Source organism: Athene noctua, chromosome 21, assembly GCF_965140245.1.
Source record: "Athene noctua chromosome 21, bAthNoc1.hap1.1, whole genome shotgun sequence".
Taxonomy (NCBI): Eukaryota; Metazoa; Chordata; class Aves; order Strigiformes; family Strigidae; genus Athene; species Athene noctua.
The window spans coordinates 207,242-234,406 of NC_134057.1; the positions used below are offsets into that span (position 1 = coordinate 207,242).

The 27,165-nt window shown below is 56.1% G+C and overlaps 1 pseudogene; it reads right to left on the reverse strand.

The window, feature by feature from the left end:
- Positions 1 to 17,221: 17,221 nt before the first annotated feature.
- LOC141968912 (transmembrane protein 209-like) lies at positions 17,222 to 21,789 on the reverse strand (annotated as a pseudogene).
- Positions 21,790 to 27,165: the final 5,376 nt, after the last annotated feature.

The window sequence follows — 27,165 nt, forward strand, 5'->3', positions numbered from 1 at the left end:
TGCACTGGATGCAGTGGAGAACAGCTTCTCCTTCTCTGAAGAACAGATGTAATCAATCCTTCTTTAGAGGGTGGTTTAAATTACTTTTGGCCTCTCTGAAGCGAGGAAGGTAAATGTGTCCAGTTGAATTCCCCCTTGGCTGTGTGCATAAACAAATTTAGAAAAGTGAATTTTTGCCCAGGCCCAGGATGTCCTGAGATGAGTATGAGAGCAAGTGGGATGAGTTGCTTCTGAGGAGTGCCTGTCGCTTCCGACAGAAGATAAAAAGACATGTCAGCTTTCACATGTCTAAAGTCAGGAGAGATCTCAGTCTTTGGGGAGACTTTGTAAAGCATTTAAGAGAATGACACAGAGGAGTGGTTGAACTGATGGGTGAGTTACCTCCTCAAATTGCATCTCTGTGTGTTGTTACATCTCTTGGGCACTTGAGAAAATAATCCCCTTCTCAAGAGGCACTGAGCTGCATTCCCTTCTAGACCGTGGTTGCACGTAAGGATGTGATATTTCCAAGGAGAAATAGAATTTTGTTTTACATTATTTAACAAATTTGCCTGTGGCCTGTCTACTACTCCCCCTTTTTCTGAACAACTCACAAATGTGCCAGTTCTGTAGTTATGGGAATATATAAGAAGTGAGCTGTGCCCACAGATACATTAGAAGAAACCAGAAGCATTACACTTGAATATGAAAAGCTGCATCTTGAACACAGCATCTGAGCACACAACACCACAGATAGGACTGAAGAGAAATACCCATGAGATGGGTTATTTACCGGAGAATTGCTGTCTTGCTGTCTGTTGACACTACTCTGATACTCTTAGGAGGATAAGGGGGGGGGAAACCACTTTTGAAAGTCATTTGTGTGTGTTGCTGAAGTACTGATTGATCATGGTTCAAAATATTTGACTTCAGTATACTTTAAAGTCATGCAGATACAACACCAGACAAGCCAGGATATGTCTGAGGATTGTGTTGAGCTCCTAACCGCAGCTCAGGTATCTCTCTGGATTCCACCTGGTGTATTTTCAAAAGAGGCCGAGCCTCCGCTGCCGCTGCCTCTGTGTTAAGTCGTTCCCCTTCAGGGCTCTGTGTCCTGGCTGTGGGATTTTCCTCATCCCTGGATAAGCTGCGCCTGTCCCTGACCTCACGACGACCCTGGTCCGACCTGTGCAATGTCCTGCTCCCAGCAAGAGTGTTGTCTGGGACAGAGGCTGCTCAGGACACAGCGGCCAGTTACAGACCACACAAGGGCAGCAAGAACCCGCCTGAAATGTGGTTTTGCGTGCAGGTTCCTCGGGCAGCCTGGCTTTGGTCAGGCAGCCGCTGGCTTGTCAGAGAACTGTCTCTTGGCGTGAATGTCTGTGTTCCCCTGCAGCCGGTGAGTCTCTCTGTTCCAGTTTGGGGCTGGAAGACTCTGCTGGTGCCTGTTACCCTGATCCGAGTTAGCAGCGAGGAAGCCTCGCAGCTGCCGTGCTCCTAGGTCAGTTGTGCCGCTTTCCTTAGTTGGCATTTTTTTTCTGAAGTCATGCTCTCATTCTCTAGCAGTCATTCTGACATAAAGCTGCCTTAAGGCAGGAAGAAGTGAGCACGAGCTCTAAGCGTACAAAACTCTTTTACTGACATGGCGATGCCCGCTGCAGGGGTCATACCGTGGATTTCTGCTGATGGGGAAGCTGGCACTGCTGACTTCATTGAACTTCTGCAGACGTGGTGTCTGAAACATCTAATTGGCAGTATCCAATGCTGTTAGACTCCTTACATAGCTGTGCTGTAGTCTTGGAAACAAACTTCTGTTCATTCTCGATCAAATAATTACCTATACATGTCTTTAAAAGCGCTCTTTTATGTATGTTCCTGTTTTCTCTCACAAGTGTGCATTTGACTCAGGGAGATTCTAAGCCAATATGAGTCTTCACAGTTGCATTTGTTTTAAGCAAAGCCTCGATGTACCTAAGCTGAGCGGGAACTTTAATCTGGGAACGCAGGAGTGGAGACTTCCAGCGCCTGGGCCCTGGAGGAGATGGCTGTTGTAACCTGGATGGAGGGGGATGGAAGGACTGAATGGAGTCGAGATCTCTTCTTGTGGGTTTGCTGTAAATTTGAAGCAGAAGGTGGAAAAGGCGACGTGTATTTATGCCCTACTCAGCCTCTTCTCACGGTACCTAAGGTCCAGGCTCCTGCAGCCCCTTCTTTGGACCCCGACTGCATGAGAGAATGTATGGTGTGGGGGTGAGTGGAGTCAGAGGTGGGGATCTGTGGTGGCTGTGTGGGAAGGGAGAAGTAGGAATTCTGCTGGGGTGTGTGAAGAGCTGTTCGGGGGCCTGTGTGAGAGTGGTCGGGATGGCAGGAGTGCTGCATCTGGTCTGCTCCAGGAGAGGCTGAGGCTTTACTCATCTGCAGGGGTTTGTCTCTGCCCCAGGCGCCTCAAAAGTGTGTGTGAAAGAGAAGGATGGGCTGTTCTTGTGTGGGTGATAGTGGAGGTAGAGAGAAAGTACAACTTTATAGAAATGATTTTTTTGGAGCTCTACATCCCTTAGCAGATTTTGTTCTTGTCAGAAAATAAATACAAGCAGAGCCTTGCTCCTCTGCCCCAGAGAAGCCGCTCCTCTGCTCCCTTACGAGGTGACCAAAAGGGAGGGTGGAACTTTCTTGGTAACTTGTGGAAATTCCCTGCAGCTTCCCTACTAGATATAATTTGCCCTGGGGAAATAATTTGGGAATTACTCTGGTTCACTCAGGTCAGTACTTTGTACTGGCGAGTGACGGGAAGTTTGTGTTTCTGAGGAGGGGACAGACCCCTCTGAGGACAGTTATGGAGCAGTTGAAGGGATGGGAAGATTTTTGTCTTAACTAGAGCACTCAGTTTGGCCCTGTGCTTTGCGGTACTTTCTATCTCTTCTATTAAAGATGTATAGCAAGTGTTTAGGGATATTTCTTCTCTTGCCCCCAAATAATTGCATTAGAATTCATATTTCTGCCATGCTCTGTTATGTGTAGAGATAGGTAAACTGGTGAATGTTAATTTTTCTCCTCTCGGGAAGAAGATAATCCAAACGTGCTTTTCCTTGTTTGGAAAAGACTCTAGTCTTTATGAGGATGGGATTGCTCTCTTTGCTGGTGTAGTTCAGTTTGCTGTGCCAGAGACACAGACAGATGGATACAGGTCTCGTGTCTGACTGCAGTGACACTACGGTTGTGTGTGGCTTCTGGTGGCGGATGCTGCCCGGGCAGGTGGGTATCCCTGGTTTGGTGTGTCTGTGCTCTTGGCCAGTCTGTGCTGCCCAGCCCAGTGTGATCTCTGCTGGAACTGGAAGAAAATGTTGCAGCTGGGTGGTGGTGGTGGTGGTGGTGGTGGTGAAGGAAATAAAGCAGCAGCTCCACAGTGCCTGTGGTGCTTCCGAAGTGGTGGTGGGGAAGGTAAAGGAAAATGCAAAAGGCTGAAAGTGAATCTACCAGCAGCCTGTGTGGGTTTTGGGGCCCTCTATACACCCCATCCTGCCTTGGGGAGACTTTGCAGACAGTTGCAGGAGCCGAGTGCTGCAGCTGTGTGTCTGCCCGGCTCCATTCTGGCCGAGAAGCAACCCCAGCAATGGAAAACCACCTGCCTTCAGTTCTCTGCCGTGTGTTCCGGCCTTCTCTCAGCCGGGCACAAAGGCACAAGCTGTCACCCTCGGGCTCTGTCTGTGAGCTTTCCTGTCCCGCACTCCCTGTGGCCGGTGAATTCTCTCTGCCCACAGGCCTTCCACAGCCCCCGCTGCCGTGCTGCCTGATGCCTGACGTGACAAACCCGAGCTGCTCAGCATCAGAATCCTTCCTTTTGTAACGTCTCTGCGGTGTTTTGCTCCCTGTTCCAGAGGGCACAGTGCTCTGGGCTGTGTGCAGAGGTGGAGAATGTGCAGGTTTACACCTGGAACGGGGAGCGTGGAGTTTGTGTGTGGTGAGCACGCGCTGGCGCTGGAGCCAGGGACTCCTTCGCTGAGCTGGGCCCTTTGCTTTTCTGTTCTGCTGCCCTCAGCCAGGCACAGAGTATCCCGGGCAGAGCCTGGTGGTGGAGCTGCACTCTGGGGGCTGTAGGGAAGTGTCTGCCCTTTCCCAGGAAGAATCCCACACGCTCATTGTTCCCACAGCCAATGCTGTGTGGCACTTGGTTTAGGATCTAATGTCCCACAGTAAGAAACCGCTCAGCTGCTGCCAGGAGCGAGGGACTCGCAGCTCTGCGTGCCGAGGGTGGCATTTCAGCTTTGCTTCCCTTGTTAGAATGCTTTCTGTACCTTTGAGGTTGGGTGGTTTTTTCCCTTTTTCTCAGTTTCCGGCCCACCTCCCCTGCAGGACACATCCCATCTCAGTGTGCACAGGCTCATGGAATTTGAAATGGATCCCAGCCTCCTGCTCACCGCAGGGCTGGCTTCTAACAGCCGTAGTATGGTCACAGATGGTAAAAAGAAAGGTAGGGGACATTCCTGTTTCCAGAATTTTGTTTCCAGTTTGGTTCATCACTTTCACAATATTGATGCGAGGAGCTTGGACATGCTGGAAGGCAGGACTGTGGTTTCAGGAGGCATGTTTGGGCTGTTGGTTTAGTCCTTTACTGGTATGAAGACAAAGACTTGTTAAAAAATCATACAGTAAAATAGAAAAAAACCCACCTAATTTGTCTTGTTAACTAGTTACTTGCAATGTGGAAAAAGTACTTTTTTTTTTTACTTTTTTTTTTTTTTCAAATTGAAATAATCTGACTAGTGGTAGTTCTTGTCTCAAAGGGAAGAAACAGTTGTCTGGTTTATAATGACCTGGTTCATCTGCCTTTGTGGTGCTCCCTGTTATATAGAAGCTCTCTCAGCTGTTTGGTGCCAGACTTCTTTTTTCTTCTTTTTTCAATTTAAAAAAAAAAAACAAACTTTATTCCCTCAAATCATATTCAGTGCTTGAAATCCTTTTAATTTTCTTTTTCTGTTCTTCCTCAGGATGATGCTGTGGAATTATTTTGTTATTCTTTACCTTATGACCTGGAATGGTTTGGGTTCTCTCGTAGACATAACATTGCAAGAGAATTTGGAATTCCTCTGATGCTGATCTCTCAGAGGATTAGTATACAAGCATGATGTGTAGGAACAGCTTCCAAGAGCTGAGGCACTTTTTGCTCGTTCCATTCCTTCCTTTATTTGACTCTGTTGTTCAGCTGCGATTGTTACTTTCTTCAGTATTATTTTCTGATTAATTTTCATAATTACTAGGAATTACCCTATGATTTCTTTGTGAATCCAGAGAAGGAGGTGCAGATGGTAAAGCTGAAGGGTTCTTTCTGTGACACTGTCAGGAATTACAGGAGAATATTGTTAATATTGTTAATAACCCAATAAACTCCCAGTGCCCCTTGGTCCGTCCCAGTTCATCCCAGTGCCCCCCAGTGCTTCACAGTTTATCCCAGGCCTCCCGTGTCCCAGGGCTCTTGGACGCTCACCAGGGCTTGCACGGGGCTTTGCACAAGTCCCAGGTGTTGCGCCTGCATTTGCACCAGCCCCAGACGTGGCACGTGTGTTTGTACAAGCCTGAGCATCGCACAGGCCTTTGCACAAGCTCCAAACTTTGCACAGGCCTTTGCACACACGTTTGTACAAGTCCCAAACGTTGCACGAGCCTTTCCCCATCCCCAAAGCTTGCACAAGCACCAGCCTTTGCACACCCACTGGCACGAGCCCCACCATTATCCGACCCTTTCCCCCCCCGCCCAGGGGAGGGCAGGGGGTGGGGTGGACACAGGGTGGGACCAGCTCCACTAAAACCAGCAACTCCCAGTTCCCCTCGCCTCTGTCTCCAGCTCCCAGTGCCCCTCCCTGCTCCCAGTGACCCCCCCAGTGCCAGTGCCCCCCCGCCGTGCCCCTTCACTTGGCCCCGCTCCGGCTCCCCCTGGGTCGCCAGCTCCAGCCCGTGGTGGTGCTGCAGTGGCTCTGCTCCTGCCTCGCCCTTGGGGAGCAGCAGGGGGGGTGGAATTTGGCAATTTGGGGAGGGGGATTGTGCCCCAACTCCCCCTGAGCCCCCTCAGCCACCCCCTCCTCCCTGCCCGAGGCCTGGGTCCCTTAGGGCTGCGCTGTGTGCCAGCCCCCTGCCCTCGCCCCGATGGGGGTTTTGGGGTGCTGGGGGGAGCGGGAACTGGGAAAGGGGGCTCTGAGGGGGTGGGTAGCCCGAAGTGGGGGGCCCCTTCCCCCTCTTCCTGGACGCGGGGTCCTGCAGGGCGGCGCTGCGCCTGCAGCAGACTCCCCTCCCTTGAGATGTGGTTTAAGCGGGCGCCCAAGAGGTGGCAAAATCTTCTCATCAGTCCCTGTGCGTGTACGAGTCACCACAAACGCGTTAATCCTCGTTTTGGGGACAGAGACGTCGTCGAGATTTTCAGACATCACTGAATTTCAGAGACCCTTTCCTCCTGGTGCTCTGCTCGTTCCCGGTAGGATTGCTTTGGTTTGTGCCTTCCCCGGGGAGAGAAGGGGCCCGGCTGTGGTGGGTTGACCCCCGCCAGGAAAAGCCCGACCCGGGGATGGAACAGCTGAATTCAGCGGCGGCCTTTGGAGCAGGGACAGAGGTGGTCGGGCCGTGGGAGAGGAGCCGGGGAGGAGGGGTGTGGGGAACACCAGGAGAAGAGAAGGAGGCACTGAACGTCTGAGTGTAACCGCTGCAAACGTCAGTTCAACAACAAACTTCATCTGTTTGCTGCAGAGCGGAGCTGGAGCCAAGGGGTGACGTTCCCCAACACCGCGCTGCCCAGACGCTCACGGCCACGGGATTTCTTAAAACAAGGCCATGACTGGGTATTTCCTTGGGGCAGATCCCTCCTGCGCTCCGAGCAGGAGGAGCATCGCGGCTGTGAGCGGGGCAGAGGCTGCGCGGGCAGCGGGGACCCGGCTGCTGTTCAGCCCCTGACGCCGAGGGGCAGAGGAGGAGGCGCAGCCGTTCCCCATCGGGTGCCCCGCGCCTGGAGGAGGACGGGGAGAAGGGGCGGCCGGTAGGTTCCGGGGAGACTGTTGGAATCTTGGGGGGGAAAATGGAGAACTGGGGGGCCAGTGGGATCTGGGCAGGGGCTAAGGGGATTTTGGAGGGACTAGGGCAGGGGGGGGCGAATGGGGTTTGGAGAGGCCACAGGGGTGATTTGGGGTCCCTGAGGGTCCCAGGGGTACCTGACCCCCACCCCCCTCCATGTGTCCCCCCTCAGCAGATGCTGCTGCCTCAGGTGTACCCCGAGAGCATCAGCCCCAACTACCTCCAGTACTAGTGCTGGGAGGAACTCCAGGTGCCACTGGGTGGAACTGGGAAGGGGCTGGGGTTCACCAGAAGGGCTGCTTGGAGGGGACTGGAGGGCACTGGGAGGCAGCTGGGGGCTACTAGGAGGGACCTGGGGGACTGAGAGGTAACTGGGAGGGTAACTGGGAGCACTAGGAGAGGACTGGAGACACTGGAAGGTGGTTGGGGGCCCCTGGGAGGAGCCGGGGCAGTGCTGGGAGAGACTGGGAGGTAACTGGGAGGGAGGTGGTGTAGGTGGGGGTAACTGGGTAGTAACTGGGAGCACTGGGATGGGCTGGGGGTCACTGGTAATTGAATGTGGTGGGGGACTACTGGGAGGTGTCTGGGGGTTAAGAAGGACTGGGAAGTAGCTGGGAGGCAGGTGGGGGTAACTGGGAGTAACTGGGTGTGGCTGGGAGCTCTGTACAGACCCTGATGGGCGCCCTGACCACCTGGGTGGTCCTCCAGGCCGTGGGGGTGGGGGACAGCGCTGCCACCATCACCGGGGCCACCCTCACCTGGGTGCTGCAGGGTGAGACCCCCAAACCCCCTTTTCACCCCAAAACCATCCATGGCCCCAGGATCCACGTTTCACCATCAAATCCCCCAGTTTTACCACAAAATTTCCATGTTTGACCCCCAAATCTCCCATTTCTGACTCCCAAATCTCCCACTTTTGATCCCAGAATTTCCCAGTTTGACACCAAATCAGCCTCAGCACCCCCAAAATTCCTATTTTTCATCCCCAAATCTATCCTGAATGTCAAAATCCCACAGTTTTACCACAAAATCTCCACCAGCATCCCCAAAAGCCTCCCACTTTTTCCCCAAAATTCTCTTTGGACCCCAGAATCCCCCAGTTTGACCCCAGAATGTTCTAGCAACTAACCAGTGCCCAGTCAAAACCAGCTCAGCTCCCCAGTACAGGAGAGGATTTTGGTGCTGGGAGAAATGGCGACGTGCCAGCTTGGCGGTGCCTTTTCGTGCCCTGAGGTGTCTCGGGAGGGGCAGGATGGGCTAAAGCTTCCCTCCTCCTCCTCCTCCTCCTCTCCGGGCTGGGTGCGGGTGTGCGGTCCTGGGGGCAGCGGCAGAGGCCGGCGGGGACCCTGCTCAGCACACTCAGGGGGGTCCCCGTGGGAAGGACGCTACGGAGTCCCAGTGGCTTGTGGCTCCAGCTTTATTTAAAAAAATCATTAATCCAGTACAGCCGTCTTCCAGAGCATTTGGTCTCTCGGAGGCTCATCAGAGCCAGCAGCACAGCGACCGCAGGCTCCATCTTGATCTCAGACTCTGCTCTGTTGTCAGGAGTGAGACGGTGTCGGCTGCCAGGGACCTGATGGAGAGTTCCGAGTCTTTCCCCAAGGGCAGGAGCGCTGTGAGAGAAGGGAGCAGAGCAGCCGTGAGCCCCCAGTGCCCGCAGAGACCCCCAGGACCCCCCCCAGCCCATGCCAGCCCCAGCCATCTCCTTCCCTGCCAGGAGGAGCCGGTGAGAGAACCAGAGCGGCTGAAGCTGCTGCTCAGGAATGACCCGTGTGCCCCCGACACACAGAGGGGCTCAGGACCGGGCCAGGCCTCAGAGTCATTTTTTCGTTTGCTGTACGAGCGGGTCTAGAGCTGTGTGCGGCCTCAACGAGCCCGTGTATTGATCTGAGCATCCCAGCGTGGAGCCAGGACATCATCAGCCTCCTGGCAAGGGGCAGGACAGGGATGGCTGTTCTTTCCCCACAAAGTCCCTTCCTTTTTGGTGAGAAAACAAAATTCCTCCAATTTCAAGACCTTACTAAAGAGATATGCTAACCTATGTGTTAAGACACAAACAACTGTGAAGCTGCTCTTGAAAAAAACCTCCTGAAACTGCTCGTCTGCCCCTGGAGTATTTTCCTGGGGCGGGGCCGGGCACGGCAGCACCTGCCCGGGCTCTGTCCCTACTCACCATCACAGATGTCCCCCACACTCTCCTGGCTGAGGATCCTCCGGTGCCGCGCAGCAAGACCTGGGGCACAGAGGTAATGTCAGAGCTCTGCTCCCCCTGGGCAGGGCTATGCCCCAGCAAGGGGGCAGTGGGACCCAGCAAGACCCCCAGCGAGCCCACCAGTGGGAACTGGGGCTGGGCGGCCAGAAATGGGTCCCCGGGGACTCACCGATGAACCTGACGGCCGCCTCCCGCACAGTGGCCTGAGGGTCCTTCAGGTAGGGCAGGCTCTGCAGCAGGTATTCGTCCACCCTGCTCTTCCTGTGCGTTATCTGAGGGAGCACAAGGGCACGGGGCTGGTACGGACCCTCCGCAGCCGTCCGGACCAGTCCCTCCTGCCAGCACCCCCGCTCCCTCCCAGTGACTCCCATCTCCCAGCCGGGAGCCCCGTGGGGCTGAGGGCCAGAGAGAGCCGCAGGCAGAGGGGGCTGGGGGTGCTGAGACCCCTCCGTCCCGCTGCCAGGGCCCAGCTGGGCCGGGCTCTCCTGGAGAAGAGCCCCTGGGGGCTGCGTGCGGGAGGGCAGGGAAGGAGGCTGCAGCTGGAGCAGCGGGGCTGGAGCAGGGCGCCGATGCAGAGAGGCACAGCGCCCCCAGGCACGGCTGCAGCCCCCGTCCAGCCCGCCCCGGGGTGTGGGGGGTGTCCTCACCAAGCACTGTCCGATCAGGTCTGTCTGCCATGTCTTGGCCGCGGATCTGAGCCTCCTCCTGCCCAGGAACTCTCCACAGGCGCTGAGGGTGTCCCGGGAAGCCTGCGGAGAAGCAGAGGCTGGGAGATGGCACCAGAGCCCGGGGAGAAGACCTGGCATCCTCCTGCTCTGGGCCTGGCTTTGAGCTGGGGGCACGGGGTGATCCCGGGATTGGATCCCCCTTCATTGCTGGGGCCATCCCGCGCTCTGGGAGCCGGCCCCGGCTGAGCAGGGAACTGTCTGTGCCAGGTTCTCTGGCCCTGCTCGTGCTGGGGCTGCAGGGACCCTTCCTGTGGGCCGGGGGGTCCCCAACTCCCCCTCCAGCTCTGCAGCACTGGGACCAGTGCAGCGGGACCCTGCGGTGACACACATTCCCATTGTCCCTCACGCCCAGGCCACCCCCGTGGTGTCAGCACACCCTTCCCCGTGACACCAATCGCTGGTCACCGCACCTTGGCCACGCTCTCCACCTGGTCGCTCATACGGAGTAACAGTGGGACCAGGACACTCTGTGCTGTCTTCACCATTTTTCTCTTGTTTCTCCCCACCGCGGTCTTCATCACGTCTTTGAAGAGGCGGATGGAGAGCTCCCGCACCCGGCTGCACTCCTGGCAGGGAGGAGGACAGAGGCAGCTCAGCACCAGCCGCTCCTCGCCCACGGGGAGCAGGGGCGTTAGCGTGGCCGGGGGAGAGGAGCTGCTCCGGGATCAGATCCTGAACCAGGAGCCGTCGGCCAGACCTGCGGCTGCAGCATAACGGCCCCAGAGCACTGAAAGGCCACGGAAGAGGAGCGGGGAGAGGAAGAGCCCCAAAAGGCTACGCAAGAGGAGCAAGGGGGGGACCCCTGCCCAAGTGCTTCCCGCATGGCCGCACTGGAGGGCAGCCATCTCTCACCCATCGCCTCTGCTCAGGCTCCCATGGCAGACTTACATCATCAAAGAGGGGCAGGAGCTTCTCTGCAACCCTCAGAGAGATGAGGTTGGCCTCTTCCCTCTTCATGTGACCCATCATGTTGATGAAGAGCATCAGGGCCTTCATCCTGACATCGGCGTTGGCTGCCAGCAAGTTCTCCATGATGTCGGGCAGCAACACCAGCATTTTCCTTGCCTGTACGGAACACACCAGTCACCTTCTTGTGAAGCAGTGAAGGACCCCCCCCAGGCACCCCCCAGCCCCCTCAGAGCAGGGAGGGTGCTTGGAGCCATCACCCCTCATCCTCCCAGACGGGGCCAAGCCACCGCATCCCCCAGGCCCCGGATACCAGTGTGTCTCCCCTTGCCGACCCCCCGCTCACCGTTTCGGGTGTTTCTGAAAGTGTGATGAGGCCCGTGAGCACCAGCGAGAGCGTCACCGGGCCGGGATGCCTCAGGAACCTCTGCGCATTGTAGAGGGCAGCAAAGTCCTTGTCATCAATGTCGGTGCAGACCAGGAGCTAAAACGGAGACAGTGGTGAGAGACCAGCAGAGCTGCAGGGCTCCCTCCTCCCCACCAGCACGGTCCATGGGAAATGTCTCCTCTCCCCCTGAAACCACCTCCGAGTCCCCACGTCTCTGACCCAGGACCAGCAACCGCCTTGACTCTGGTTTCTGCCCCTTCCCGGGGTCTCCAGGCTGCGGAGCTGGGCAGGGGGATGCAGGCAGGGGGAGGGCAGAGCGCTGCCTGTGCCGGGACAGGCTTGGTGGGGCCAAACCAGCGTGGGGTGGGCCCGAGCGTGTGGCACAGGGGTCTGGCTGGTGCTGAGCAGGGGAAGGAGGAGGAGGAGGAGGAGGAAGTCAGAGCGGTGGGGCTGGGTGTGGGTCACTCACAGCCAAGGGGTAGATGCAGGCGTCATCCACGGCAGAGCTGAACACCCTGCGCTCCCGGCAGTCCTCCAGCACGCTGACCAGCTCCGGCAAGATGGTGCATAACTCCCAGGGCGTGGAGATCAGCACCTCCCACATGGCCACGGCAGCGCTGCGGAGCCAGAGCCAACTCGGTCAGTCGGGCTGCCTCGGCTCCTCCGGACCCCGGCCCTGCCCACCCCCTCATTTCGGGGTGCCCGGGGAGGCAGAGGGGGGTGAGGTTCTGTTCCCGTGGGGCAGGGGCTCTGCTGGGGCCGGCTCGGGCTGAAGCGGGAAGCGTGGTGGGATGGAGAGCCCTGCTCCTCGGGGATATCCCGCAGTTTCCCGTGGTCTGGCAGCCAGAGTCTCTGGGCCACTCTCCCCATGGAAACAAGCCCTCAAGGCTGTCGGGGCCGGTACCTGTCACACGCTGGAGAGATCCTCAGAAGGCTCCTGACCACCTCCCTGGGGCTCCAGCTGGTCAGCAGCAGCAGCAGCGAGTCCAGGCTGTTCCGGGCTGGCTCCGTGCAGATGTGCTCCACATTTTTGTGGATGTATCTCATCACTTTTGGCACCTGGAGGGGACATGGGTAAGGATGGTGCTGCCATTCCCACCCCTCCCTGCTGCCTTGAAATGGGTTTTGGGTGCCTGAGAGCTGTGTTAGGGCAGGAGGGAAGAACAAGACTTGACATGGAAGGACAATCCAGCCACGGGGCACTTACATCCATCAGCCAGGATGCGGGGTCCCTCACAGCCATGTCCACGATGTCACTGCCCATCTGCCTGTCACTGGCATCGTCTGCCGTCAAGGCCTCGATGGCCACGAGGAGAATGTCCGTCCTCTGAGAAGGCCGGAGGTGTTCGCCAGACACCTACGGGAGGAGGGATGGGGGGAAGGCGTGTCACTCCGAGCATGCCGACGGTGCTGCACGGCTGATCAGCTCAACCGTCCCTGGGTCCCTTTGCTGCACAAGCTGATGCCACGGACAAGGGTCCCTGGGAGCTCGTTACCATTGTCATGTTGCTGCTGTCAAGCCAAGAAAGCAACGAGGTGCTCTCAGAATCCCGTCTTGGTTGGAGCTCTGTGAGCTCTGGATCCTCCTCCGGCAGGGTCTCGCCTACAGGTAACAAGGAAGAGTCAGTAGACACGCCACCTTCCCAACGAGCCTCCCGGGCGGCGCAGAGCTTTAAATGGCCCCACGCCGAGGAAATGGGGTCCCGGCATCGAGCCAGCCCCGCGGAGCCCTCTACTCACCCATCTGCAGCGGCTGGACCACGGACACCTCACAGGGCTCTGGAAGAGAGCTGCTCTCCTGGGGAGCCCCCACCTCCTCCCAAACCACCCTGGGGCTGCTGGGGGGTCTCTCTGCCATCCTCAAAAATGGAGGAAAGTGGTTGAGGGGCCGTGGGGGGTTCAGCTTTAGGGAGCGATGGGAAAAGACGTGGGCCGTGCTCAGGAGTCTCCTCGCTGCGCTCCTGCCCTGTCCCTTCCCCGTGTTGTCAGACACCGTGGGGCTGCACTGCTTAGATACGGTGCCGGGCGAGACACAGAAGCGTGTCACAAAGGGGGTCACGGTGACGCGTCACCCAGGCCGGGTGGGGCAGGGTTCCGCTGCAGGGGGGAGGGACCCAGCTCGCCATTGGTCAACAGCTCCTCTCAGGGTGTCCCCAGGCCCCCATCATTTCCCCTCAGCACCTTCCTGCACCCCCCGGCTCGTCCTGGAGCGTTCACACACCCCAGCACAGCCCCCCGAGCACCTGCTTTGGTCCCGACAGAAACACTCCAGACTGCCCTGCCCCACTTTGCGGTCACCTGAAGCGTTTGCTCGCCCGTGTCCAGTTCTGTCCCACGCTCACAGAGTAGCTTTAATCTGCTACAACAGGGTCCTGGTTTCAGCTGGGGTAGAGTCAATTTTCTCCAGCTGGGAGGAAGCACAGCCCCAGGGCTGTGTGTTGTGACGGCAGGATCTCTGTTCTGTCGGGGGCGCTGGCCGGGAGCGGGCTGGGTATCGGTCGGTGGGTGCTGAGCAATCGCCTTGGGCATCACCCATCTGTACTTTCTATTACTGTTATTGTTTTATTACAGTCACTAAACTGGTGGTTTTTTATCTCAACCTACGAGTTTTCCTTGTGTCCCTCCACTCTCTTCCCCCATTCCCCCAAGGGGAGGGTGAGCAAGCGGCTGCGTGGTCTTTGGCTCTGACAGAGTTCAAACCACGAGAGTCCTTTTTGGGGCCCAGCGTGGGGCTCGAAGGGTCGAGATAACGGCAGATCGGGTCAGTGTGTCATAGCCATTGGTTAAAGCATTCATTACATCGGCTTATCAATTGCTGGGCATAACGTCCATCGCTTGGCTCCTTAAAACTGCCTCTCCTCATTTGCTGTATATAGTCCCCCTGCTGCTGCTCAGCACCCATGGGAGCTGGGTTAAGATTTTCATTTTGCTGAACTGTGTAACACCGATCGATGGCACGATGAAGTTGTCAGTCCTGAGGCTACTTACAACTCTGTTTGAGAATTTGGGGAATTTTGAATATCCAACTAACGTGGTCATCTTACTGCTGGGAGCCAGTGTGTTCCCACACGTGGTGCAGGCTTTGTTCAGGGTTAAGCAACTATTGAAGAGAATCACCCAGAGATCTACCCCAAGGCTGGAGAATTATGAGTGGCTGGGGGTGTGGGACAGCACGGGCAAGTGCCCAGAACAGTGGCCACCTCCGGTGTATTGGAACTTCACTCCCAAACAGGTGCAGAATCCCAAAGAACTAGTCAAATATTTGGAAAAGGTATGGTGTCACCCGGGTAACTGCAGAGAGACCCAGCTCACTGCAACGTGCTGGGGCCTGGCCCGTGCCTACCGAGTCAGTGTGCAGAGGTGAAAGCCATCCAGGTGGCCTTGGCTGCCGCCGAGCGAGAGAGGTGGCCAGTGCTCTGTCTCTGCACTGACTCGGGGTGGTGGCAAATGCGCTGTGGGGGTGGTTACAGCAGTGGGAACGGGGCCACGGGCAGCGAGAGGCAAACCCATCTGGGCTGCACTCAGTGAGGGCGAGATACTGCTGCTGGGGTAGAGAACCTGGCTGTGAAAGTACAGCGTGTAGGTGCTCACGTACCCGAGAGTCAGGACACTGAAGAACATCGGAACAACCAACAGGTGGGTTAAGATTAAGGTGGCTCGCGTGGATCTGGACTGGCAGCATAAGGGTGAACGATTTCTGGCTCGCTGGGCCCTTGACTCCTCAGGCCATCAGGGCAGAGATGGAACACAGAGATGGGCAAGTGACCGAGGGGTGGACTTAACCATGGATGTTATTGCACAGGTGGTCCATGAATGTGAGACGTGCTGCCATCAAGCAACCAAACGGTTAAATCCCCTTTGGTACAGGGGACGATGGTTAAAGTATAAATATGGGGAGGCCTGGCAGATTGATTCTATCACGCTCCCACAAACTCGGCACGACAAACCCTGTGTGCTTACAATGGTGGAAGCAGCCACTGGTTGGTTGGAAACTTATGCCGTGCCTCATGCCACTGCCTGGAACAATATTTTAGGTCTTGAGAAGCAAGTCTTGTGGTGACATGGCACCCCAAAAAGGATTGAATCAGATAAAGGGACTCATTTCCAAAACAGCCTCACAGACGCTTGGGCCAAAGAACGTGGCACTGGGGGGTGTATCACATCCCCAATCCTGCACCAGCCTCTGGGAAAATGGAGCGGTACAATGGACTGCTGAAACTGCACTGAGAGCAATGGGGGGTGGAACTTTCAAACACTGGGACGTGCATTTAGCAAAAGCCACCTGGTCCGTGAGTCCCAGAGGATCTGCCAAGCAGGCCGGCCCTGCTCAGTCAAACCTCCCACGTGTGGCAACTGAGGCACGGACTCTCCACTGAAGTGCAGAAGGAAAGACCCTCTATTCTTACAATAGTACCTACTTATGCTCTCGCTAAAGCTCTTACTTCATAATTAGCGAATCAGCAATTAGGCAGCTCTCAACCTTTCCTCCTACCAGCACAGAGCACTCTCACACGCTGTGCAGACCGATCCCCTGCTCGCCCAGGCGCTGTTCCCGCGGCGGGAACTCCTCACAGTTCAGCACTGTCCCACAGCTCGGGGTGGCAGCTGTCCCTTGTTTTTCCCTGACACCTCGGCACAACTCGGCAGTTTCTGATCTCTCCCCCAAGGCCTGTTTCTCATCAAAGCCCCGCTGCTGCTCAGGGGCTGTGCAGGGCTGACAGGCCGATGTCTCCCCCACGCCTCTCTGTCAGGTGACCACCCTCAACAAGTCTCACGCTGATGTTTTCTTCAGAGCTCCTCTGGCTACAATCCTACTGAAAAATCCCTTCTTGTTGTCAGACACATCACTGGCCGCTCCCAGCTCTAACTGAGCTTTGGCCTCTCCTCTCTCCTCCCCGCGTGTGCGAGCCACGGCTCTGCCCCTTCCTGCCAAGCCTGACCTTGCTCCCAGAGAGGGTGCCATTCCTTTTGCTCTGCAGCTCAGCGAGCAGGTCCCTGCTCAGCCAAGCCCCTTCTGCCCCCTCGCTTGATGCCTGACACGGGGCAGCTGCCTGCTCCCGAGCTCCCCAGAGGTGCTTCTGCAACCCCGACCCCCTCAATTTGGCAGCCTCCTCCCTCACCTCCAGCATCACTGTTACAGTCACAAAGGAGCTTAACAACAGAAATACTGAAGCCAGCCAAGGACAAAAGGAATTCAATTAGAGTATCAAGTCAGGCGGAGTTTCAGTGACTCTCTAATACTTTCTAAAAGACCAGAAAATTCAGTATAGAAATGGACTAAAAGGTCTAAAAGACTAGAGGACTAAATGACCAGAAAATCCAAATAAAGGAGTCAGGAAAACACATCTCTAGAAAGTATCAGGTAAAGCTTTGCTTTCTGAAGCTTTTCTGAACTGTGAGGCAAGGGGTATGATGAAGCACAGCCCTCCACCCATAAAGGGAATTTATACTTTGATGAGGCCACTCCCTCTCACATTGGTCTGGGGAAATCAAGAAGCTGACAAACACTCCGTGTGGGATTTGTATGCGACAGGAGCTGGGAACTGATGCGTGCTGGCCCTGGGTTTAGGAACAGATGCTCAGCAGTCTGGCACGGATCTCATACTCATCTTTGCTTTACACCACCCTTATTTAAAACCAAATCCCAAAAAACCCACACAAAACCCACAAGCAAAACTTTAGACCCGACAGATTCTGTGAGTGAAGGGGCAATCCAAAGCTCGACTGACTGTTTTGCCACCATGTGCGATTCACTCTGCCCTGCTCCAGCAAGGGCTGTTGCTAACTAAGACCAAGGTTTTTCCTTTTGCTTTTATTACGCTGCTCGGGACAGTCAGAAAAAACCCAGCCTTTGGGTTGGAATTTTCCACGCTTTGAGCCCGGGAGAGCGAGCTAGAAATACTGCAGAAACACCAATTTAGAAATCTGAGTTCCAGCAAGGAAAACCAAACCTCGTCACAGAGACGGGACGTCTCGGCCCCAGACGGGACCGACGTTTCTGACCTTCGTGGTCCAGGAATCCACGTGACCAAGGAGGTGGCGCTGCATCGTCCCCCGGGCCCAGACCTATGGAAAGGGCCATTAACTACGTGTGAGAACTTCAGAGAATACCAAGAGTTTGTAGGGTCTGTGACAGTTTCTGACGCTAACTACATCATTCCAACCGCATTTTTCCCCAAATTCTTACACACCTGCTGGCTGGATCACGGGACTCCTACAGCAGCTTCACGGAGGACGCGCTCACTCTCCAGTCACGCTACAGCCACCCGCCATGAGCCCAAAGTCAGTCTGAAGCTCTCTGCTCTACGAGGATAAAATTGCTCTGAACTGCAGGCTTGATGGAAGAGGTACCTGAATGGGCAGTTTCATCAGGGTAACGTAGGAAATAATCGATCCCATTTCACTGAGGCCACGGGAATGGCGTTCCTTGGCATCAGACTTCTTTCAGACGCCAGCGTAAAGGCTTTATGCTTTATGTCCTTCAGCTGTTCCACGGGGTTCAACACAAATCCCTTCCAACTCCAGTTTTAGATCAGAAATGGATTGTATCCAGTGTGAGCCTTGCTCTCCAAGGGAGAAATCCTTTTCCCACTACAGTTCAGAGTTTGCAATGGCCATTTACAGTGACCACGAGCTTCGCAAGCTGGATGAAGACAGCTCAGCGCTCGAGGATTTCTCTCTCCCACATTCCTGATGCAGCTCGAATCCAAACCTCTGCACAAAGCTGTGTACTTTACAGACCCGTTTCTCTCCCTTGACCACTTTTGCTGTGGAATTTACCCCTTCTGCAGCCCGTATCGAGCGCAGGTCAGGTACATCCTTGTGTGGTGATGGGGCCCGGGGCCTGCAGGCCAGCTGGTACCGGAACTTTCTCAGCACCTGCGCGCAGTTGGCGATGGAACGGCTGCAGTTCCCCAAAGCTGGGCTGCTGGAAGGAGAGCTGGAATCCAAACACCCTGAAACGATTCCTTCATTAAACACTCACGTACAGTCATTGCCAAGAAGTTCTCGACGCAACAGCACAGGCACAGCAGGTCAGGATATGAAGGCTTTGGCCAGACACAAGGACACGAACTGCCATGAATAGGGACACTGAGGTCGGTCTGCAGAAACAACTACTGCACCCCGACTGTCCCTATCCAGGACAAAAACTGCCTGCAGGTAATTCACCCCCGCATCTGAAACGCCTTCTCCACAAAATATCCCTCTCATCACACGGCAACAGAGCCCGGCAGCTTATCACGGGCCGCTACGGCCAACGGGTGCCACAGAGACAATCTCTCAGCACACGTTCCCAGCCCATCCCCAGCAAATCTTTGGAGGAAAACGTTCTGGAGGTCCTAAGCCATGGAGACAGGTAGAAATGACAGTGTCCCACCTCACGTCCGAACCACTCAGCAGGAGACTCCACTAGTCAGCAGCCGCCTTTACCCAGTCACAGGCGATCACCACAAACGAGTCAGGTCTATCTCCTAGTACGGCTGCACTGGAATCCTTTGGGACTTTTCTCATCCATAAAAGCCAATCTCCAACAAACGCACCCCCTTCTCCTGACCAAGCTTTTCCCATCAAATCACTTTGGTTTTTACCGAGTTGGACTCTCCGCCGCTTCTGTTCCTCTCTCCGAAGGAAGGCGTGCAGTGCCCTGAGGTCTGTCACATCCTCCTCTGCGCCCGCAGAATTACACAGAGCGGGGGAAGAGCCGCAACGAGACCTTAACCTGCCGCTTTCCAGTGGCCCAGCGCTAGGGGGGACGGTGACCTGCTGGCAGAGGAGCTGGAAACCTTGGGCAAAGGAAAACAAACGGTTGTGTCACAGAAGGAAGACAGAATTCCACCTTGATTTCTAAACGACATGAACATAAAAGACTCTCATTTGGGGTCTGGATTGGGTTTTTGTGGTCTCCTTTGCACTTACATTTTGATTGCTTGGCTTTGCTTTGTTCTGAAACAAACCAGCTGCTCTAAACCGAGGAAGTGGCACTAGGGAAGAAGGACAAATCCCAATATGACAAATTTAGATCCGCTTTGCAAAAGGAGCAAACACACACATAGACAACTCTCCAGTGGCTACCGCTCCCCTTCAGCGGCACAGGGCACCAAACGAAGACCCAAACTGCACGCTGGGGAGCTGTCCTGGTCCTTACCCGAGTGCAGCTGCTGCTCGGGGAATAGGTTCCAGCACTGACGTAAGAAGCGCTGCCGCTTGGCAGAGCCCGTCCTTGGGGGCTGCACCCCGGGACACAACCGGTACCAAACTGTGGGCGGGCGCGAGGGCGGCGGGACGGGCTGTAACTCAGCACACTCTGGCCCCGGGGCGGAGGAGAAGGTGCCGCCAGCTCACGTGGTGGAGTTGTTTGTACCGCTGCGGGAAGGAAAAACAGAATGAGCATCGCGGATGCAGCAGCCCCAAACTCTCCTCCCCGCTTAGACACGCACACAACGCTATCTTAAGGCGATTTAGAAAAGATGCAAGAAGGGATGCTAGAAAAATCTGGCCCCTACAGAACTCGGCAGTCAAGTCACTGACAGGAAAAAAGAGAAGACTGAGACACAGGACAACACCTCAGCACCAATCCTGCAGCTTCAGATTTCAGTGTTACCAGGCACCTTGCGTAACCCAGGGGTTTCTCTATTCCATCGCCTATTTCATCAGCTCAGCTCTACCTGCCTACTCTGTGCATCTTGAGCCGCTGAATGTCTCAACTGATCTGTGCAAATGAACACAGGAGATGCTCAAACCTTGGTGTTACAGCGTTACAACCGTCTGCTCCCCGTTTTCTAGGCCAGACGAGCAGAGCGCAATACTACCGTGCCAGCATCTCGATTTTGGTATATTTGCCTTGTCAGCTTCTTTTTAGAACTTTGCTTTGATCTCCAAAAGATTTCTGAGTGGCTCATTTCAGACTTCACACAAAGCTCTGTCTGTCCCTCTCCTTTCATTCTCCTTACCCAGCGAGACAGTAGTGGGACATCAAAATTAAATATGGACCTGCACTCTCTGCCTGGCTCCTGCTTCCACGGACAAGTCACAAACTCCTTGGCCAACCTCACAGGGTTCAAGTCCCTCCCTGTCCTTCAGCAGCCGCTCTCATCCTGCCCTTTCCCACCGCCTGTGTTTGTTTCCCCTCCAGTTCGCCCACAAACACTCAACAAATTGTCACGTGACGTGGTGAATTTTAATACGCTGCGGTAATTCAGTTTACTGCTCCTGTCAGAGGAGGCGATTCAGAATGCGCTTCGCTAGAGAATCCTGCCCTTGAGAGAGACACCATCTTGAAACAAAACAAAAGAATTCAAAAAGAATTGCCAGAGATATTGACTGCACCCACCTGCATTCTGCAACCCCAGCAGGCTCTGCTGGCCAGGACTCACGACAGGCTGGTCGGTGCCCCTGCGTATTTGAAGCACACCCAGAAACCAGAGGCGGCGTTCAGGCTGAGCAGAGATGCAAGTGCGAGTTCTAGAAGAAACAGAGAAGTTTTTATCGTAGCTTGAGCACGGAGAATAACCAAAGTGTCTTGTTTGCAAAAACGGGCATATGCCCATTAAAACCAGGTCTAATTATTAGTGCTGTCAGTAAGTACCAATTTGGGCAACAGCCAAGATTTCTTCACCTTTTTATGCCAGAACCATTGGAGATAATTTTCCTTTCTGTACTGAGATTAATTGACACTGCTAAAATTGAATTTTTAAAGATGGACAGTTGTTTTCCAAATCTACTGCAATGAAGTTTCACAGTATTTCTCAAAAAACATCTTCTGCCAATTCATCTGTAACTCATCTCATGATTTTCCTCCTCCTCCTGCTTCATCCTCTAATCATATTTGATACAGCAGGCTTAGCGTCTGCTCCTCCAAAACAAACTTGAATTCTTGTGAAATGCCATCCACGCCCATGGTACAACAGAGCAGGAAAATCTGCCGTGTTCCTCAAAGCCTTCCTCTACACGGTCAACAGATTTAAGGCACCAAGTAAGTTCTTCCTGTCTAAGAAAGCTGTTAACACTCCTTACCTGTCACTAACACGGATGAAATTCCAAGTTTCAAGGGAGACAGTGGAAAGCAAACTATGTCTTTGGTTTACATTTAAAACAAACAAAAAAATGCTTTTTTTTTTAAAAAAAGCTAGTTTAAAGACTGCCTCTCCAGCAATCAAACTGACAAGTGAAAAAAAGAAAAGAACCTTGAAAACTAATTTAAATGCTGCAGCAACTCACCAAGATATCAGAGCGGCCAGCAGGCGGTGTTGTAATAGGAGCTGATGAGATTTCCAGTCCGGAAAAGAAAAAAAAGAAGTTAGCATTTTGCAACTACTCAGTCCCAGGAAATATTTCGGGAGACAGGAAGGAGGAGGCTTTGCTTGTTTGACTCAGGTGTGACAATTAACGCACATTTCAGTACACAGCATGCCTGCGAGAGACACGTGAAGGAGTGCCCAGGCCAAGAGCCCTTTCCGGGCTTCCATCTCCTTCCTCATCGTGACGGCCCTGTCGATGATGGAAGTTGCTGGTTCTGGTGCCATGATCTCTAACAACAAACACAGAGAAATGACAGAATTTGACAACTTTTATACAGTAAGACCCTCAGTCAGCACAGGATTCAGGAAAAAAAAGCAGTAATCCAAAACAGACTCCGTAAATGGACTTTACCTTTAGCCAGAGTCATGTTTAGCATCTTAAAAAAAGAAAAATCAGATTCTTTTTACCAGTGAAAATAGATGATATTTCTTCGATGAACTCCCCTGCCAGCATTGCCACCTCAATACTGAGGAACAGCGTCCACCTCCTCCAGTGAGGTGCAGATAAGAGGACAGAGACAGATTCCAACCTCAGTTTTGAAAAATAACATCCTTCAGCAGCCAGAGGCAAAGCTCCTGCCTTCTCCAAGCAGAGGGAGCCAGAGGCAGGAAAGGCCTTGCACAGCTCTGCAGTTTTTCTACTGAAAATTCCCACTCGTTTCAGTTAGGAACAGAGGATTTTCAGACCGTGCAGCCACGACCTGGGGGTTCGGTACATCTAAAAGTTAATACCAGATGTGAAAGAAATAACCCTGGTGACATCTTCTTCTAGTCCTGTCACCAAAACTTGCTGCTGTTCCTTCCTGCCACTCACTTGAAAACTGGTCACATAATTCCTCACTAGAGGGGAACATAAATAATTTGCTTTCTAGGACAAATCCGTCATGTACACATCACTACCTGCTTACTGGTACAAGGATTCAACGGTGAAACAGTGAACATCAGGGTTCCTGGGAGATCTCTACAAGAACACGCTGCCTGGCAGTTTTCTTGACAGGCTTTTCACACGGTTTCAGCCCCAAGACTTCCCTCCCCACACCGACAAAGGAGCGCCCCCTGGCAGAGACCCGCTCCCCATCCTCACGCTCCCCACCTCTCCCTGAGCCACGTCCTCCTGCAGAAGCTGCGCTCTCGGGGCACGGAACTCAAAGGGACGCTGGATCCTGTTCTGCCGGCAGAGGAGGGCCGGCTGGGGGGTTTCCCCTCCAGACTGAACGGTGTCCTCCCACGTCCCTGCCCTCTGCTGCTCGGGCACAGGCAGGAGGGGAGGCCTCACCCCGACAGCCCGGCAGGCGCTGACCCCAGGGCCACACAGGGAGGTTCCCCACACCGCCCCTTGCCCCAAGCCCCCACCTTCCCCCCACGCCTCCCCCTCCTGGGAGGGCCGGGGGAGCCCCAAAATCGGGCTCGGCTCGGCCGGCGTCTCCTCCCCGGGGTCTCGGGTCAGAGCCGCCTCCAGTGCCGCACGCAGCGCCCCGAGATCGGGCGGGGGGGCCCTCGCTGCCCCCCGGGGTTCGGGGGGACCCCCCAGGGTAAGGGGGTGCCCCCTCGGAGCGGCCCGCGATGGGGGGGCACCCCTGGGAGGACCTGGTGGTGTGCGGGGAGCCCTCAGGATCTCGGGCGGCCCTTCAGAGGCCTCTGGGATGGGGCGGGGGGGAGCCCCCTCTGCCGGGAGGGGGGCGCTGGGCTCGGCCTCTTCCGCCATCACCTGAGGGGCGAGAAAGGGGGAGAAAACGGGAGATTTGGGGGGGGGTGGTGGTGGTGGTGATGCAGCGAAAATAACGAGTTAACGGGGCAGCGGTGGCACTAATGGGGGCGCACCCCTCACCTGGGGTCCCCGAGGGGTCCTGCCCCCCAAAACCCCCCGGGGAGGGGATCCCCCTGGGCGGGGGGCCCTCTCCCGACCCTGTCAGGGGGGTCCCGTCCCCCGCTACCAAGTGCCCTCTCAGGGGGTTCCCGGGGAGGGGGGGCTGGGGGGAAAGGGGGTGCGTGAGGGTCCGGGGATACCAGGGAGAACTCGGAGACGCCCGCCCAAGCGCGGGGGGCCCTGCCTACCTCAAAGGCCGGCGGGGAGGAGGGCGGGCAGAGGAGAAAGAAGGGCGGGCAGAGGAGGCGGCAGCGCCCGCCCCGACCGGCGGCGACTCCTCGATGGCGGCAGCCGAGGGAGGAAAGCGCCTGCCCGCCCTGCGGCCCTCGCGCCGCGCCGGCCCCGCCCCCGAACGGGCCCTCACCCGCCATGGCGGCCGCAGCATCATCCCGCACCCCTCCACCGCGTCCTGCGCATGCGCCCCGCTGGCCCCGCCCCCTCTCTGGCAATGCCCACACTCCCCATGGCGGCCACGGCGTCGCCCCGCACCTCTCCTCCGCGTCCCGCGCATGCGCCCCGCTGGCCCCGCCCCCTCTCTGGCAATGCCCACACTCCCCATGGCGGCCACGGCGTCGCCCCGCACCTCTCCTCCGCGTCCCACGCATGCGCCCCTCTGGCCCCGCCCCCGCCGCGCCCACACTCCCCGTGGCGGACCCCGCTCCCCTCAGGGCCACCGTGATGGCGGCGGCGGATCCGGCCGCTCTTGCGGGCTGCGGTGAGGCGCGAAGGCGGGTACGGGGACCTCGGGGGTGGCGTCACGCCCGCGTCGGGGTCTCCCCTGCCCGGGGGGTGCGAACCCGGCGGCTCTGGGGGGGTTGGGGTCCTCCCTTCCCCCCCCCTCGCCTTTCCCCCCGCCCTTCCCGGGGGTCACGGGTCCGTGACGTCCCGGCGAGCGCCCCGGCTGCGGGGCGGCGGGTTCAGCCCCCCTTCCCCCGCCGCTGGCCGCTCCCCCGCGGGCCTCGGCCGGGCGCTGGCGCAGCCGCTGGGCGCGGGGGGGGGCGGGCGGCGGCCTCGCACGGCCCACGGACCGGCAGCGGGGCCGGGCGGGGCCCGGCGTCCCGGGGGGCGGCGGGGGGTCGGGGGCAGCCCCCAGGGAGCCCCCCCGCACCTGCCCCACAGATCCCTCCCAAACCCCCCCAGGGACGTTTCACGGACGCGCAGAGACCCCCCAACCCACAGAGACCCCCCTCGGAAGCGCTGATGCGCTGTTACACGTCTAGAAGCGAAGGCAGAACGTAACTTTATAATTTTATTGGAGTAAGAACAAGCAAAACAGCGCTGGGTGCTCAAAACAAACCCGCTTCCTTTCTAGCCTCGCTTAATTACGTATTCCTGAAACGGGCGTATTTCCTCTAAAAAGTTTCCGCGTGGCCCCAGGTTGCCCAGGGGCGGTTGGGCTTCTCGAATCCTCTCAGATCTCTTGGTGTGGTCTGGTCGGGGGATTCCATACAGGGATCTTTCCCAAAACATCCCCCTCTCCCTGTGCCCAGCGCAGCAACAGTTCTCATCGCATGCGTTGCAGAATGCTCTCCCGAGTGCCCACGCTAGAGATCACTCTGATTTCACAGCGCGGATCACCGCTGCGTCCCTCACGGAGCTGAGGCTGGGAGCAGAGACCCGGCTTTTGGTTGTTGGCCCAGACTTTGGGCACAGCTACCCGTGTGTCAGCCAACAGCAGTTTCGGACTGGGCCACTGAGATCAAATTCAGCTGGGCTTTCTGTGTGGTGCCAGGTCATGAGCAAAGCCTGGGCATTGCCCCGGAGGGGCCTGCATTGCTATTTTAAGTGGCAGAAAGATGCTTCTGTGTACAAGTTTCCTTGCAGCCCATTTTCAGTACTCGGGGGTAGGATCTTGACTGACTTCTGACTGGAATAACTCTCGGTGGGCGTCAGGAGCAACAAACGCATTTCTCCCTGTATTCACAACTCAAGGTCGGTGAAGGAGACGCTGCAGTCCAGCCTGTTTGAAGCTCAGCAGCACTTATCTCAGCTGGAGATCCCCAGGAGTCAGCTTGAAATCCAACTTCACGCTGTCACGCAGGCCAAGGAGGTGACACAAGGTGAGAGCCTCCTGTCTCTGGTGATCCCCTGCCTAGGGAAGGTGGTATAAAAATAGCTCTGTGTCCGCAGTGCTTCTGAGGAGCGAAGGAGACGGAGGCAGATCTCTCCTGCGCTGAAGTTCAGATGGCTCAAGGTCAGGGAAGTCAGAACCATTGTTTGTGTAGACTCTGAATCTTGCCGTTTGTCCTGTTTGCAGGGGAAGTGAAGTGCCTTCGGTGTGAGCTGGAAGCAGAGCGATCTCTAATGAGGCAGGAATGGGAAAACGTGGCACAGCAGCTCTTGCAGACAGAGCAGCAGTATAACAGTTCCCTCAAACTGCGGCAAACTGAGCATGAAGTGGAAATAAACAAGCTCCTGCAAGACCTCGTAGGAAACTATATGCTTCTGAATTCTGCAAGCAAGCTCTGTGGGCTGGCTTTAGAGGAGTAACAACCTGAGGGTGTGAAATGGCAGCAACATCTGTCATAGGTCATGCCGTGCTGGGCCAGGCAGATAATCCTAACCCCAACCCCTAACCCTTAACCCCTGACCAAAACACCTAACCCCTACCCCCAAACCCCTAACCTCTACTCCCTAACCCCCAGCTCCTAACCCCTGCTCCCTACCCCACAACCCCTTCCCCTCAACCGCTACCCCGTAACCCTAACCCCTACCCTATCCCCTAAACCCAACCCCAAACCCCTACCGCCAGCTGCTATCCTCCTATCCCTAACCCGGAACCTAACCCTAACCCCAACTCCTACCCCCAGCCCCTCATCCCAGCACCTCAGCTCTAACCCCTAATGACTAATGCCAACGCTTAACCCCTCACCACTACCCCAACACCCTAACCCTATTCCCTGAACCCGTACCCCCTATCCCTGACCCCTACCCCCTAATGCCAGCTCATAACCCCTATCCCCTAACCCCTTACCTGTAACTCTAACACCCAGCCCCTACCCCCCAACCCCTGCCTTCTAACCCCATGCCCCTACCTCCTCCCCCAAACCCACACCCCCTAACCCCCAACCCCTAAACATAACAGCTAACCCCTCCCACAAAACGCCTAATGCCAACGCCTAACTCTGACCCCTACCCACAACCTCCTAACCCCTAACCTGCTACCCCTAGCTCCAGACCCCTTGCCCCTATCCCCTACCTCCTCCCCCCAACCCCTCACACATAATGCCCAACGCCAACACCTGACCCCTGAACACTAACCCTATCCCCTAACCTCTCACCCCAACCCCTAATGCTAACGCCTAACCCCGACCCCTAACTCCAACCTCCTACTCGTAACTATAACTCCTAAGCCCTTGCCCCTAACCCAACCTCCTACACCTAACTCCTAACACTAAGCCCTGCGTTGTAACCTTCACCCCTTAGAACAACCCCTATCCCCTAAAGTCTGTCCCCTAACCCCTATCCCCGGTCCCCTATTCCCATCCCCCGGCCCCTGTCCCTAACCCCTACCTTCTCGCCCTCACCCTGCACCTCTCACCCCTTAGCCCAACCCCCAAGCCCTAACCCCTGTCCTCAACCCCCAACCTCCTCGCCCTCATCCCCTCCCCCCTCCTCCTATTCCCTAACCCCAACCTCTGAGCCCTACCCCCAGCGTCTACCCTCCTACCCCTAACCCCAACCCTAACCCCCAACCCTAACCCTCGTACTTGAAGGCACACCAAGACCCAAGG